Raw genomic sequence first — 17,866 nt, 5'->3', positions numbered from 1 at the left:
TGGGGGTGTTTATCTCACTGCCCCGTGCCTTTGTGTTATCAAACAGATTCACATGCACTGAGAAGAAAGGAAGTGTGGAAGTGTGTTGTCACAGCATTTTGGACCTTTTTTGCGAATCTTTACCCCTTTCACACAGGAAAAGTTACCTCCTCAGTGTTTGTCATTATCAGCTAACGTGGGCCATTGTCAGTGTGAAACCCTCTAGTCTAATAATAAAGCTGACATGTTTTCTAAAAGCATTGGATAGGTGTTAGAAGCCTGCCACCTCATTATTTCTTAGTATTATTAAGTCTGCCAAGCAGATGAATGACTGACGAGGACCTAAAGAATTTATATCACACTCACAACATTTAATTATACCGTACACATTGTGTCATCCACACGACCACACAGTGAGACACAATCTGTACGTGTGAATTTTGTTCTGAACAGACATATAAGGCGTAAAAGCCACACAGAGTCATCAGCACGGTGCAGCGATGCCACTGATGATGCAAATACTGCAACGCTGTCAGCTGTGCAGCGAAAGACTTCGTCTGTGCCAAACTTTCCTCACTGCTGACTGAGGAGAAAACACAGACATTTCCAGAGTTATGTGACAGCATAGTAGCATCTACAAAACTCTCCACATTCATTTACTTTCTCAGAGAGAGAATAGCATTTGAGTTGGGTTACACAGACTTGTTGAGATATTTGAGGGCTTTTCAGGTTTTTCATACAAGTGATTCAAAGGAAAACGATATCGCAGCCCATGGCAGTCGGTCTAATGATGCTTCTTCAATGATTTTAGAGATGGATAAAGCAGAATTTCATTGTGCATCTTTCTTTTTTCTGGACTCTATGCAACTGTGCTGGAATTGTGTTTCCAATATCAGGGGACTATACCGTATTAATGCAACACCTACACTGCATTAAGCACTGCAAGGCCAACTTCAGAACTACTTACCAATATTGTTTGTTTACTTGCAAAAAACATATGGTGAGTAGCAAGCTGGAACAATAATTTGTGTTTTTGTCCCTCGTGATTCAGGTTGATGTGGTTTTCAGTGTATGAGCGTCAAATTGATGCACACAGAGAAAGTGAAAAGAGGCGAAGGAAGGCAAACTCCATTAAACTGGAACAGAAATTCTGCTCCACAACACCGAACCCGCTCTGACTTTCAGGAAACTCTGTTTTGTTTTTACCTTCTTCTCCTGAATGAATGAAATATTGATATGTGCACAACATAAATGCCCGAAGACCACAGGAAGCAAATGATCTATCAGTAAAAGAGCAAAGTAAACATTTACTCAACACCTTGAGACGAGCAAAGGATGTAAAATGAACTTAAAGCAATTTCACCCATGATCTGATTTTTTAATTTAGCTAAGATTAGGGGATATTTCTGAGCTCTGTTCCAGTGAGCTTCACACATATTCCAGCAGTGCAGAGCAGCACATCCCTTTGCCTCCACAGGGACCGGACTGTAGAAACAGGAAGAAATCAATAAGCAGTGGGTCCGTTTTTATCAGAGACTATACGACTGTTGTCCAAAGATAATGACACAAGGCTTCAGACTGCTCTCCATATTTAACACAGAGGGATGAGCCCCTGCAGATGCCTGTATCCCTAACCTTTTGACTGCCATTTCAATATACCATGATTGCCTGATAGGTGCACAGAGAGTGGCTTGACGGTGATGGATGATGGTGGATGTCATTTGATTTTCATTTGAACCGGAACATCAGAATCTACTCCGCCTAATTAACCTCTCTGTCTGTTTCCACTTGGCAGACTTCCACAGCCCATGTGGAGGGAAAAAAAAGCTCTGAAGCAACTTGCCCACAAGACATTTCACACATGATTTATATTCTACCTAGGCATTTGTCACATTAATAGATTTGTTAAGAAATTTTCTCAGAGACGGAGTACACTGCATGGTACCAACTCTGTCTTCTAGAAATACATTCTCATTCTAGCAATTTGTTTTTCTCAATTGCACTTTTGCCGAGAAACACAATTGCTGCCTATTTTATGTTCCCTGCGTTTTTGTTTTTTTGTTTTTTTTTCACTTGATTGAAGCACCACAGGGATGTCTTAGGGAGGTGATCAAGATGGATGTTTGGATAAATAAAGTAGATATGTCATGTTTCATCCTTCAGGTTACTGTTGACTTTAATATTTAACCAAGATTGTAATATTTTATTATCAATAGCCAAGACCAGTAAGTGCCTAAATTATCCATGAAATGGCTGAATCAAAGTTGTTAGGGATGAATATCTTATTTCAAGAGTGGAGATTGCTGGGAATACAGATGAAATACGCTCTCAGTGAACATATTCTTACATTCAGTATCAACAGTTTGCATAGTGGGAATGTTGAGGGGCTCGACAACCTACGTCCTCATTCAGAGTGATGTGGTCAGGAAGATGTTTTAAGTTAGGAGGGCTGCCAGCTGCATATACAAGTGTGCCAACGTGTATTCTTAGTGCAGAACAGGGGCTCTGAGGCAATGTCACTTGTGACAGTAACGATGACAATGGCAGCAACACATGCAGCCACTCACTAGGCCAGCACACACACACACACACACTCACACACACACACTCACACACACACACACACACACACACACACACACACACACACACACACACAAACTGTTCCAACGGCCGGCCGCAGGCCATCGTAGAATTCATTGTTATTTATTTTTTGTCCGTCTGTTGACACAAACTCTATATTTACATTTATATTCATGTTACACAATGTTAAAAAGCGGAGATTCTCATGAATTGATGATTGATTGATGCAAACTGCTCCAAGCTGCAAAAACAACAGGAGGCACAATAAACCCCAACAGCAGACAAACAACTGTTTTAAAAATTAATGCAACATTGAGGCAACTCACCAGTTATGTCTCTGTGATCCACAGATGGATAACTCTCCAACGAAAATGGCCTGGTAACATCGATCCACTGTAGGAAAAACATTTGGTCCAAAACACGATAATAATCAACAGAAAGATGTTTTCTCCTTTCAAATTACTTCCACTTCCACTTGTCTTCTCTGTTTTTCCTCTTACAACTTCCGGAAACAACAAACAGAATGTCTCCAGTTACTCTGTGGAGGTGGTTTCAAATGACACCTCACTTGACCAATCATGATCTTCCACACGAAGCCTCGCAAACAGTGAAGCTAGTCTGATTTGAACAAAAGGGCCTCCTTCTCTTCTTCCATGTGAAGATTGAGCCAATCACAACTGATTTTGGAGATGACTGATGCCTCAGATAACCTGCAGCTGAAGTTGCAGCATTGGAAACGTTGGTAGATTGTTTCATTACAGTTGCAGTTAAACCTGATCAAACCACACCCACACAGGCCATGAAGAAAAATAGCTGAGTTTTTACCTTTTCTCCAAATGTAAAATTTAATTGTCGCTGGTTTAGACCTCAATATTTAATGTTTAGAAGATTTGACACTGCATTTCCAGGGGCTTTGATTAATGTTGACAGCATTAAATAACAATGTTTACTCAGTATAGAATAAAGTAAAAGTATAGAGTATAAAGTATAAAGTAAAGGCAGCATTACATTTCTCTCAGAAGGTATTTGCTGTTGCTCATTAATAGTGCGTCGTAATTTCTGGAAGACAGAGTTGATGATACAGTGTTGGAAGTCTGTGAAGCAGTCTGAGATTTTAAGGCATTTTTAGTTTGTAGAAGATGAGTCTACACCACATACTCCTCTGGTTTAGTAATGTTGCACTCCACTAACATTGGTTGACTTGTGATGGGCAGTTTTGTCAGGATCTGTCATGTTTCTGTTTTCTTTTGTTTCCTGTTTTATTTTGATAGTCTCATTTTCCCCTGTGTTGTCTCCACTTTTGCTTCCTCCCTTTGTTCTCCTTCCCGCCGTTGTGATTGTCTGCCCCGCCCTAATGTGCTTCACCTGTGCTACCTCCCTCCTAGTTTATTTAGTCTGTGTCTTCCCTTCCTCCTGTGCCAGATCTTCTTTGCCTTTGTGTGAGAGTTCCAGCGTCCTTTGTATCTGTATTTCTAGAGTGTGTTTCGACCCTCTCTTTGTTTATTGACTACTCTTCTGCCTGCTGTTTTGGATACCTCTGCCTGATTGGATTGCCTGCCCGTGTACCGACCTTTGCCTGGATTAAACCTTTTGAACTGTATCAGTCTGTCGTCTGCTTTGTGAGTCCATACTTCTGTGAGTCTGATAAGTTTAAAAAAAAGTTTTTTAAAAAAAAGTATCAAAATCGATCACCAGAGCTCGAGATACCATCTTTTTTATTTTGCACATTTCTGGCTCTTGTCGAAGCTTGGTGTCTATAGTGCCCACAATTGAACTCGACTGCCAGAGATTTGGGCGTGTTATGCAAGTAGTTGCTCACGTAGCCGCAGCCTCAGGTAGAGATGAGGAGCAGGTTACAGAGGTCTGCGAAAGTCGTTTCTTTGTAACTCAACACCCCCAGATTTTTTCATTTTCATACTTCTTCAGGCCCAGCCGATGCTGACTCAAGGAACATCACAGCACAGATGCAGTGGTGCTCCCAACAACTGTAAACACACTTTGATGTGTAAAATCAGTATCATTCCCTTTTAAGTGAGAAGCTATAGGTGAGACTATATACATGGATGCAACTGCATGTTGTTTTGCGTGTGTGTGTGCGTGCGCACGCACTGATATTTAAATGTTTACAAAATATTCTTAGAAAACCGACATACTCTCTAGAGGCACTATAATTACTCTTATTGCACACTGTGTAGTTGCATTAGGCAAATTCATACTTGCTTAAGCAAAGAAATGCAAGCACAGCTCATACATGACTGCATTGTGTGGTATCGCATGGTGGTGGGGAGGCTTAATTAATAAAAGAAGCAATCTTGAGGGAAGTTCTATTCAATAATGGCAGCCCCACAAGTTCTAAATGTCTCAAAAAAAAAATGCAATAACACATAAGACCGTTGTGTGAATAATTCAGAAGCAGAATGCATAAATAGTGGATTAGGCTTGATTTAATTATGTCTGTGTGAAAGCAGAGCCTGGCATTAAACAAACAAACACAGGCAACCGGAATGAAGCAGTTCAGCACCCAAGTGGCAAGGCCTTGCACAGGAGCCAAAAGCAGGCTTCTGTAGAGATCAAACACAACTAGCTGCATTTAACTGGGGCCAGACAGAGAGACAGGTACAATAGACTCAGCCCCTCTTTTCATTGTTGCGTAGAGAATTGGATGTGATTCTCTCACAGGAGTGTATCCAACATCATTTTCATGGGAAGATCATTGTATTGTTTACTTCATAACACTATCCTCTGTATTCTCATTTGCACGCATCAGGTGATATTTATTTCACTTTGATAGAAAACCAGTTTACTATGCAATGGAAGTCTTATGATGGAGCACTGTTTCCCTGAAAACTTCTATAATGTCAAATATATGCCTGTTACAGAGTTGGATGTGTGGAAAGCTTTCTACATTATATACATTTTCAACATTCTTTATCTGGTGTGCCGTGCAGGCAGCACATTGGCTTTTATTGATTTGCTGTAAACAAATATTAGAAATGGCATAAGAATAGCGCCATTACCATGGAAATAAGTCTGCATGGGGGAATATGGTCACAACATTAACATCTTCATGGACACTCATGATTCTCAAGCTAAAATTGATCACATCATTCACAACTACTATTTCCCTGATAAAGACTGCTGTTCATTTGCGAGTGGCAGAGGCCTGAATGAGAGCAGATGTACCCAACCTGAGAGGGATGTGGGGAGAAGTGTGAACTGATTGCAGAGTTATTCTCTGGGCAATGGAAACCAATATGAGCCAACAGTAAGCTCCGTCTACATGGGCTGAATGGCTGATTGAGGTCAGGTGGAAGAATGGGACTTGGCAGCAAGGAAGGGAACACCCCTTTCATCCACAGCCATCCACTTTCATTACAACATACCTTTGAAACCAGCAGCACATAATCACACCTGAAACCTGATCAGAGGGGGAAAAATTGCTACTATTCACGAGCAGCATTATTCAAAACTCCCAGCCATGTCCACATTATGTGCACAATGCATTCAAAGGTGTAAAAGTTTGACAATTTGATTTATGCTAATGTAACTGCATTCAATTTTCCAGTTTCCATAGTGCAACTGTAGCCATCTTTTCAGAAACCATGTTCTATTTGCAAATGTTGAAATTAATGGATTCCTTCTGTCAGGAGCCGTCAGCCACATAGCCTCCTGCAGCATCTCCCATTGGCAAGACGTTTAAAGCTGTGTATGGGTGTCATACATCTTACCCTATTTGAATTTGTGCTGCCCTCTGTGTCTCCTTCCAGGTAAAGATATGAAATATTGACTGTTCTCATCTGGGCCTGCAGCCCCCATCCCCCATTAAACCACCCCCCCAGCTACTCCGCTATCAAAGTGCTGGCACAGCAAAGTGGAGAGAGGAAAGAGTGAAGGAGCGAGAGGCAGATATATGGGGCGAGTTTACCAGACAGGGAGCTACGCATGAGAAAAAATATGTAAATCAGTGAGCAGTCGCAAATTATGCATAAACAAAAAGTCATGTGGGGTGCTATTAAATCAATAAGACCTATAATAAGTGAGAGAATAGGAAAATGTGGATGTGAAATAGAAAGCAAATGCCTAAAAAGGAAGAAAAATTATAAATCTGTGAAAGGGGAAAAAAAACCTCTCAGCAATTTGAATGTGAATCTGAAGAGTTCTGGCACTGAGGGTGTGAAAAGACAGCTGATTGTGCAGTAAGTGGTAATTATACACCCCAGACTGCGGTCGACTGCTGAGTGACAAATAGTCTTCTTGCTGTACACTTGCCTATCTTACCATCTCTCAAGCACAGGGGGGAAGCACCAGTGGTGGGGCTGCGGCTGTATGACACATTAAAAAAAAGAAGAAAAAACACACTCGGTCTGTCATTAAGATGTTCTCAGTGCAGTAAAATTCAGCAGCAGGCACAAAGGCAGTTGTTAGCAGCAGAGCCAATTATCTGTGCCCAGGCTTTGTTTCCCATTGAAAATTAAAAGGGACAAAGGCAGTGCTCCTGTGGCATGCCCGATTATGATGACAGGACATTACACATAAAAAGCTACTTGGTGAACAAATAGATGGACTTGAAGAGAGCAGAGAAAGAAAAGTTGGCATAGATCCGACACTTTTTCCTGAGAAAGGCACATTAGAAGTACAGAGTACGCAAGGCTTCAAGTCTGTGCCAGACTTTTTGTGTTGAATACAGTCTTCACTTATTTTTTCATCAGGATGAAATCGTGATAAAACTATGAATTGTCTGTCAAGTATATCGTATCTGTGATGAAATCAGGGCACAGCTCAGACAAATGCTGCATTTTCCTGGAAACTGTCCATTGTTCTGACAACCCATTTTTCCAAAAACGTCTGAAAGACCCCCCAGTGTCCCATTGGTGAGAGTTCGTTGCTTGATCAGGGTTAGGGTGAGATGGTTGGTTATGATGTTAAGGGTTAGAAAAAATATCAGGGTCAGAGCCAATCAGAGGATGAATGGGGCAGGTCTATGTGTAATATGGGTGTGGACAAACAATAAGACATGGAATCAGAATATTGGGCCGACGGACAAGAGGGAAATTCAGAAGCCTGCACCTCGTTACTGATTATGCTCAGGAGTTTGTTCTGCTTTATGATTATTAGACATGGGCAAAATGAGCCTATTGATTTGCATCAGACAATATGTCCACAAAGAAGATTTTACAATGAAAAACAACTATTTGCATGGGGACAATGTTTGAAAGTCTTCTGCACTAGCATGTGCTGAGCACTGTTTGCCTCTGTATTATTACAGATGTATTATTCATCCAGCAGTTTGAACAGATCATCACTAATGGAGTCTGAATTACATTTATTCAACCACTGTTATTATTCTTACTCTTACATGAATTCAAGCTGTTATGTATCATAGATATTTTTAATTATCATAATCGACCAATGACCTGTCAGCACTTCATCTGCTGAGAAAAAGAAAAATGACTGGACAGTGTAGGATAATTACAAGGTGTTACCTTACGGGTGTTCAGTAAGTATGGCTGATTGTGAATATGGCAGCACTGTGATGAGAATTACAGTGCACGAGATCGCCATATTCAATGTAATGATAAACGTGTACGGCAGTCACTTATTACAGAAGTCAAGTTCAAACTAACATGAAATTGCATCAAATTAATTCAAACCCAACTTTCGTGGTCAAATCCTAAAATAGAAAGCTGTACAACTGTCATGGTTCTGTTCACTTGAGTGGCATGCTAACAGGACTTCAGCCTTGTTGCAGTGTGATTGTCACGGGAAGACAGTTGTGTTTCATGTCGATTCTGAAGACCAAGTGTGGTGAGTACCTAATCACAGCCACAGCCCTAGCCTGTGAATACCAACACAGTCCTGAAAAAAGTCTAATCGAGCATTTTTCACCAAACACCTTTGTGGTTGTCCAATTAGTGTGCAGGACCTTGTCCAAAACAAAAAGGCAGTAAATCTATGCATGTGAAATGAATGACCAAAAATAATGTCAAAAGGATAGAAAAATGCTGTTCGGTGTTAACTAAAGCCTTCACCCAAGTAATGCATAAGCTAATTTCAGCCCCATTGCTGGCAGCTTTTTCTGTGGCAGATATTGGCCTTGTCTTTCTTTCTGAGGAAGATACATTTGACAAATTCATTGGTTAGTACTCATCCTTGAAGCCTTTTCTCCTTTTAAGTTGAATAAAATACTTTACATAAATGATTAATCTCACCTGTGTAGCTTGTTCAAATATGGTTTTTCAGTTATGCGACAGCATTCCTGGCTGCATTTTGTTTCTTCACTGTCAACTGCGAGGAAGCAGTCCATTTTAACAGTCTCGGAAAGTCTTTTTCAGACTGTATTTTTGGGCATAGCATCCATTAACATGGCCTTCTGTCTGTATTCTTATTATTCTGTCTGCCTTCTTCTATACAGTATGTCCTCGTTGCCTCTTACAGCATAGACGACTCTGTACAGACTCTTTCTGCAGCAAAGATGTCAGGAGAGTCTTTCCACTTGTTTCTCTTCATTCTGAATTTATTTCTTTCTCTGCATCAAAATGTCTAACATATGCCAACAGGAAGCTCATGTAAAGAAGCAGGACTTAGCAGACACTTTCTGGGCTGACGAACTCCAGCAGACACACTTAGACTGCCAGTAAACAGCTATAAAATTAGCCTGAAGGACCTATCCCAAGCATATCCAAAGTAAATTTAAAGCTATAATTGAACCATTTGGAGTACATCGATGGTTTTGGTCTATTTTGAAATGTAACACTCAAACTTTAAACTAAATTCCTTGATTTGGCTGTAAATTACCCAGTGAAGCATCCTATCCTCATTTTTGGAATTGGCTCAATAAAGTGCCAGTCATCTACACAAGAGGTTGCAAATGGCTCAATCTTTACACGAAAGAGAATGAGGCACATGTGTTCAAGATGGTCTCTCATTGGTTATTGTCAGCTCTGGACAAGACATGGAAGATGCTAACTGGTCAAGCAAGGTGTCAGTTGAAAGGCCAACGCCAATGTAACCACACCTTTTTTGTGGTGTTATCAATCAGTGGATTACAATGAGACTTAATGGTTTGTTTATTTGTTGTTGAGGCCGTGTCCAAAATCACTCTCAATCTATTGCATAGTATTTATATTATAGTCTGCCATTATACTTAAGTGTTCACATTTTTTGTCTAAATACATGCACTATCATTCCTCCTTCAAGAGGTCCACAGTTGGAATGGAAACATGACATCAATGGCATGTGCACTACTTGCCTTGTATTTGATAGATGTGAAAATCACAGCAGACACCACACCTGTCAGCGATGACACAAACTGATAAGGATTCAAAAGTGTTCAGAATCATGATTTACTGCTATGCTTATAGAGTCTATTTTAGACTGTCTGTTATAAAGGGAACACTGAATGAGTGGAGTGATTTTGGACACAGCCCCAGACTCATTCTGTAACACAAACGCTGGTAATGGGCCTGTTGCACCGCAGTCATGTTGACTTGTCAGAGCAGGAAAGGCACAGGTGTGAGTGCTAACACTAATGATGGCTGTAAGTGTAAGTCATTCAAATGAACCAGCATATACAATACGAGGGACCTGAAACCAGCTCAACTAATGCTGAATTCACACACTGTTGGCAGGAGAACAAGAAAAACGTATTCCTTATTCCATCTTGGGTTTACACATTATTCCAAGTTGGTTAGCTCTAGTGCTATCTTGCAGTCATGCAAGATAAAGATAAATGTCCTATGCTACACTATTGTTGTGTTACACATTGGTAGCAGCTTGTTGCCAAGTGAAACCACATACAAACAAACAAGCAATATCTAGCTCCTTTTAAATTAATGGATTATATGTGTGTGTGTGTGTGTGTGTGTGCGTGCGTGCGTGCGTGCGTGCGTGCGTGTGACCAGGTATTTATCACTTTGTGGGGACAAAAATCTGTTTACACAGTCACATTGTGGGGACTGACCTCCCTTATGGGGACAAAATGCAGGTCCCCTTAATGTAAATCATTAAATTTTAGGGTGCAGACTGAGGATAGGGTTACGGGTTAGGTAAGGTTAGGTTAGGTACAGGGTTAGGAATAGGCAAATAGTGGTTATGGTTAGGGTAAGGGTAAGGCTCCAGGAAATGAATGTAAGTCTATGTAATGTCCCCACAAGTGATATAAACACAACGTGTGTGTGTGTGTGTGTGTGTGTGTGTGTGTGTGTGTGTGTGTGTGTGTGTGTGTGTGTGTGTGTGTGTGTGTGTGTAAATAACAGTTTTTCCCACTCAACTCAACGGCTCAAACGATATGAACACGGCATGAATGGCATGCAGCCACTGTTACTGTTATTAATTTCATCTGTGACTTTCCAGCTGCATGTCTAACTGTCTATAGTCAGCTCTATTCATCTGTAAGGGAACATCTGAGATGACCAAAACTTTCTTTAAACATAAATTCAGACCAAAATGAAATCACTGTTGTCTGTTCCAGCCAATGTGATCTTTATTTTGTTGTGTGACATATTCATCCTGAGCTGTCATGTTAACCACATCTTCGCTCGCTTGTTGAATGTGTTTGCTCGTTAGTGTGAGGTTGCAGGTGCAGCAGTAGGCAGGGCTGTCCTGATTTGGGTGGATTGGATCATGTGCTGGCACAACAGGGTGGATACAATAAGTAACTGGGAGTGCTTTCCTGCTCTGTGCAGCCAGAACTGGCCATCTTCATACGCAGACTGGTTTGACCCACTGTCAGGTGTTTATAGAGACATCACTTCATTAGCTGTGGATGATGCCGGACACACATAAGGGCCCACCATCTGCTCCCTGAGCCTCGCCAAGGTTAAATATTCTCTTGGCGAGATGGAGAGGAAGGCGGCAGTGAAATGTGTAAGCAACAATGGATGGAAAAGGTTGAGTTACAGAGGAGTAATGGAAAGAAAAAAATGTAATATTTCATATGCCCTTTAATGGACTCAGGGTTAGTGGATAATAAAGACAGTTCTGCTAAAGAAGGAAAAGCATCACTGTTGTAACCACTCACTGGAAGAGAAATTAGGAAACAGTTAAGTGAAGAGTGATTTTTCATACAAAAGTGACACAAGGTATAAGAGGAAGTCACTGTGTGTTTTGTGTATGCATGAATGAATATGTGCGCAGGCTAGCTGTTGCTAAGACAACTGTTACTGCTGTACTTTGTTTTGTATTTCATTATTTTTAAAGGTTGTTACTCAGCCGAGTATCTGGAATGCATTAAAAAGATGGCATTCATTTATCTGTAAAAGCATTCGTGTTGTTTAATGCATCAGGATGTCATGACATCTACCTGGACCTAAAAAGCTGTTCAGCCTCATTTCACACTGACATTATGGAATAAACAAAGCATTTAGGGCCAGCAGGCATGACCCCGCTGGAAGTCAGCAATTGCTGTGGAGACTCTTTGCACGTCAAATGCCCACCCTGACACCGGGGTCACCTCAGAGATGAGGGGACTGGCTAATTCGGCTAATTACCCGGCAGATTCTGATGAGCTCTTCCATTAGCAGGGTCACCCTCCCTTCCCTGGATTCCTGAAGCAAAAATGCAACTAGAAAAAGCTCTGAAATCAAATTCTGTATGTCTTCACTGATATTTGTCATTTTGGAAGATGAACTTAAACAATGGCACTGATAGGGAAATGGTGCGGGAGGGGGTGAGCTGTTATTTTAGATGTCTGAAATATGGATACCCTGTGAATAGGCGCTTTCAAAACAGATATGTTTGAACAGTGCTCTGGAGGAGAAAAAGATGTCTGTCCTCCTCTGAGGAGCCAACTGCGGCACCTCATCCATCTTGTTCATTGCCATGTGAATGTCCCTGCTAACAGCGCACCTTTGTGCAGACTGAGCCGTCAAGATACTTTCATCCTGCTCTAAATGGACAGGATCACATATTCAAGGCCATTATGCTTTAGGGGTGAGTAAGATCAAACATCAAATTACTGTAAGGCTCGGATTTTTCTCTCTTGAGATGGAACAATTTTCTGGGTCTTCTACTGTGATGCATTATAATGTCTGGATTTCATCTGTCATCTCAGCCCTCATTAGGAAGACTGCAATGGCCACAGTCTGATTGTGCTCTGGTAAATGTGTGTATCTACAGTGTGTGTGTGTGTGTGTGTGTGTGTGTGTGTGTGTGTGTGTGTGTGTGTGTGTGTGTGCGTGTGTGTGTGTGTGTGTGTGTGTGTGTGTGTGTGTGTGTGTGTGTGTGTGTGTGTGTGTGTGTGTGTGTGTGTGTGTGTGTGTGTGTGTGAAGGAGACAGACTGTCTCTCTGTTTGCATGTATGTGTGTGTATTTTTATTCATATGTACTTGTGTGTTTGCGAGTATGAGTCAAAGCATGCAGAGGTAATCTGCTGATCTTCTGACCCATCTCAATTTACATGAAAACCAATTACAGCTGAGGCTGCGAGAAGTGTCTCATTCCAGAGCAAAAAACAAAAGAGATGCAGAGGAACGTATCACAATGAAACGACAGAATTGAATGGATGAGTGCTGAGGTGCAGCGCAGTGGATTATCTGAGGGGCCTGTGTGCTTTGATAAGTCTAACAGTTTCCTCGTAGATGAGCCTGGCTTCTGCATACAAAGACCCTATCCTGCTGGGAGAGACCACAGTTTGAAACTGGAACTCATGAAAGTCAGTCTGTAACTATCTCTGTCTCATTCCTTATGATTTTGCGGCAAATGAGCAGAGAAGACAGTCAAGAAGTAAACAATGTTCTAAAAAGAGCACCACCTTCTACCTCAGGATGCAGGAGATGGCGTTCAGTCTGGCTCGATTCGTAACAGATGCATTCTTTATAAAAGCTTTTCAACAAGAGAAACACACAGCTCTTGAACATGTAAAAGCATCTTTTATCCTTCCACCTTCAGAGATTTCCTTTCATAGCCTCATTCTGCAATTCAACCCTCACATTTAGCATAAACATACGTATACATTAAAACAAAGCCAGACAGGCGGGAGAGAACGCCTTGTTTAAATAGCTTGTCTGTAAAAAGGAAACCTCCCTGTTTGACACCATGTTGCCCTCTGAGTGAGCTGAGGTTTCGAGCAGTGGGGTTCAGGTAAGAGGGCACAGAGGAGGAAATGAGTGGAGACAGGCAGTGCTCTCTGCAGTGAGCCTGTGACACTGCCTGGCCGCCTGTCAGGCCCAGTTTGCCGCCTGTCAGGCAGCAGCCTGGGATGGGACAGACAGGCGGTGGGCTAAAACATGGAGACAAGGGCTGCTGAGGGAGAGGAGGCAGGATGTATGAGAGGCAGATGAACTGGTGTATGCAAATCTGTGTCTGGAAGAAGCTATTGCTGGGACTTCAAAGGACACACGATCTGTACACAAAACACAGCAGCTGGTGTTGGGGACTGTTGGGGACAGGTGAGTGGAGGAATATTCATAATGAAGCCTCCAAGCAGGTGATTATTACACTACATCACAGCCAGCAATAAAATCAATGACATGTACATACTTAATACATGTTCCTCAGAAAGTTTGGTGGAATTTCTTATGATTCATTCAAACCTACAGCAGATGTAAAAGATATTTTGCAAAGAACCAGTTCAGAGAACCAGTCACTCTTCAAGTTCAGTGTCCTGAGAATACAGAAATAAAGAGTGACAAATAGAAGAAGAACAGAAAAGAGCCTTCATTTTCATCAGTCATTGATTTGAGTCCAAGGTGATCTTCAATTTACATGTGTTGTCTGAACAACAAGCTATTCAATTTAATGTCATATAAAACAAAGAATTCTTCAAATTCTTACAGTTGAGTTACTGGAACATGCATTTGTGTCATTTTTTTTAAAAAAAGACAAAAAAAATTGTCAAATGATTATAAGAACTGGGAGATTGTCAAAGCTGTTGCCCTTGAATTTTCTGTTTATCAACTGAGAGTTAATCAAATAATCATTTCTGTAGATGGCACTTGTCAATACATTTATACAAGCGTGTAAAACAAACTAACTATACAAACCCAATTCCAAAAAGTGTGGGATGCTGTGTGAGACACAAACAAAAGGCTCCAAAGGCTCAGTCGTTCACAAGCAACGATGGAGTGTGTTTCCCCACTCTGTCATATCAGACTGTACAAAAAACACTTCAGAAAACTGTTTGTTTGCAAATGACTGCGTTCTGTTTCTATCCATGTTTTCCACAGTGTCCTGCCTTTTTTGGAATCAGGGTTGTATACAGCAATGAAAATCATTTGTAGAGAGACAAACAACATCCTCATCCACACATGCTCAACAAATGTAGTCAAATATTGCAGACATAAGACAGGTTTCCTTTCCAGAACTGAGCCAAGTGTGTTTAGTTTATCCATCACTGTTCCTCAGTGAGAAAAATGAATGTCTTCATGTGCGTTCCCCTGCGTCTCAAGGGTCAAAAATGAGTGTCACAGCAGAGAGAAGCTTCTAAATAATAATATTTTCAGCATCAAATCTAATGACTTTTTCTGGACTCAGAGTGTCTCACTGCTCTTTTTTCTATTTCTCTAAAAGCTGAACATTCATTGATCATGCTTATGGTTTTGGTGAACTGAACATCAGTTTGCAACTAATGAACATGAACATGAAGGTTGCCAACTCCCACCAGAGCTAATGAAGCTCACGCACTGTGTTTTGCAGCACCCACCATGCCAGCATGCTCATGCTACTGGTAATTGAGACACAGCTATTAAGATCTGAAGAAGATTTATGAACAAATCAGCTCAGATTCCAACAGAAACAGACTCGCCTCTCAATGCAAACTGTGTCTGTCATCTGAAAAAACAAGTCCTGACATCAGTCACATCAGCAACACGAACGGAACTAGTTAATTAATCTGTGAACTGAACTTTGAGCTTGCTCTTGTGAAGTCAGGGTACAAAACACAAACATTGTGCAACAGATGCAGGCAGGGCACGGAGAAGGACAACTCAAGTTGCTGTTTTCCAACATTTATCTTTTCCTGCAGAAGACAATACAAAAATTAATTGCCTTCTGGTCTTTTTCTCTGCACATCTGCTCCCCCAGCAATGCAAAATGGCACTGTGCAGATTTCAGTCTCTTTCTTGAAATACAGATACATTAATTTGACATTGTAATATGTTGTCAGTACTCGGTGAGAGCTATTCACATTTAAAGCATTTAACCTTCATTGTTACAATAAATTTCAACAACATGAGGAATGATTTACACAAAGGGAACATAGTAAGACCTGGCTGACAAAGTAAAACAGGTGAGTGGGGTTGAGTCATTAAACAGAAACAATGAAAATTCCAACATTTAACACAGGAACACACACACCTGGAGAAGACAACACATTCATTAACCGCTCGCTGGTCTTGCTCCTAAACATGGAAATGTTTACACCTGGAGATGCTAAAATCTCTTCAGTGCTACGTTGGTCACATGACATAGGGCATCCTGCTTTGATACCAATGGCACCCAGAGGTTCAACGACATCATGTACAAAAGTTATAGTATCAGAGAGAACAACACAAAACAGCTAATTTGCATAACAGTATCAACAATGCATGAGACGCACCAAAGCTTACAACATCAATGGCTGCTCAATTTTCAAAGAAAACAGCAAAAACAGGGGCAGGGGCATGTGGTGGTGTGGGGGGGGGGGGTGTTAATTACTTAACAGAATAATTAAATGATAAGCAAAATTTACTAGGACAAATTGAAAATAAAAATGAATAAAGTGCATTTGTGCACCATAAGCATGATGTGCAGAAGGGGAGAAGCATTTAGGTCGACTCAACAAAAACTTCGTGTTTGACTAAACTGCAGCAGTCCAGTCCTGCTTTCGGTTCAGGGTTGATGGATTCACTCGCCATCATGAAAACCATCCCATCTGCTCACCAGGGGAAGAGATGGTGCGAAAATCAGACATGTTGCATTCTGTTTGAGGATTGCATTAATCCTCAAGTCGTCCTCAAGTCCATCTTCTCCACATACAGAAGATAAATATTGAACAGCCGAGCGGTACGGAGCACGGGAGAGGGCGCATGCACACACATGCAGTACACACAGAGAAACACGGAGAGAAAAGAACAAACTTGTTACACTTCAGTGGCCACGCGCACGCTCTCCTCACACACTTGTACCATGGATGAAAGCTGATATGAGGCCCTGTTTGCAGCAAGGTGAGGTAGGGGACATGCTGTCGGAGTTCTTTAACACCACAGACCTGACAACACCACGGGCTGAGAGGGAAGACAGCTTCTCCCCATATACGCTTTTCCTCCCCTCCTTACACACACACACACACACACACACACACACACACACACACACACACACACACACACACACACACACAGTTTGGTTTCCATCACTTTTGAGGACATTACAAAGACTTAATTTCCTGGAGACCTTAAAATTTAATGATTTACATTATGGGGACTTGCTTTTGTCCCCACAATGTGACTGTTAACAGATTTATATCTCCACAATGTGAGTAATACATACACACAGAGAGAGAGAGAGAATCCCTGACCTCTGTGGTGTGAAATGGAGGGCTTGGGAGGGAGGTGGGGGTGCAAAGTAAAGGGAGAGAGCTGTCAGAAGAATGCATCCAACACACAGTTGACAGGATGGAAGTTCAGATGCTCGCCCTCATCATGCAGGCAGAGCACAAGGGGTGAACATCTCAATTCAAGCGATTCAGCAAGCATAGCACAAATCAAGGCACATTCTCAATATGTCCGCTGTCTGAACTCCTGAACTCGGACTGCTGCTAAATCTGCAAACACCAACATCTCATTCACTAATATTAAGTTTGATTGTGGTGGACAAAAACGTTGTTTTGAAAGCACACATGAAGTCAGCTCCTAATAAATACTTGGCTGTGGGGTTCGTTTGTGCATAAATGGTGAAGACATGCTCTACTGCAGCGATACACTGTTTACTTGTGATTGATGGTGTCCAATCAGGTTGTAGCACAGTAGCATCTCACCCCCCCTGGGGTGTCTATGGAAATCATTTTCATATTGTGAAATTGATACCCACTCTCTTCTCTGACTGCCTTTCTCTGTACATCTGACCCACTCGACTGTACAAGATGAATATGGGCTGGTCATGTGATTAGGTCCTGATCGTGTTTACGCTGTCTCTTTCTGCATTGCAAAACATTGCTAATCAGCAATGAGTTATGGCAATAATAACCAAGCTTCCTTATAATAAGGTAATCAATTCAATGTAGTGTCAATTGGCTGGATTAATGCTCCGTCTTTGTTCCCCATAGGGGGGCCATAATTGAAGGTTTCTGCAACAATTGACTTATGTTGAGTAAACATCTGTTCTTCAA

Source organism: Chaetodon trifascialis, chromosome 3 (genome assembly GCF_039877785.1).
Source record: "Chaetodon trifascialis isolate fChaTrf1 chromosome 3, fChaTrf1.hap1, whole genome shotgun sequence".
NCBI classification, from domain to species: domain Eukaryota; kingdom Metazoa; phylum Chordata; class Actinopteri; order Chaetodontiformes; family Chaetodontidae; genus Chaetodon; species Chaetodon trifascialis.
The sequence above is the reverse complement of the archived record's forward strand: the minus strand, read 5'-3'. Positions refer to the sequence as shown.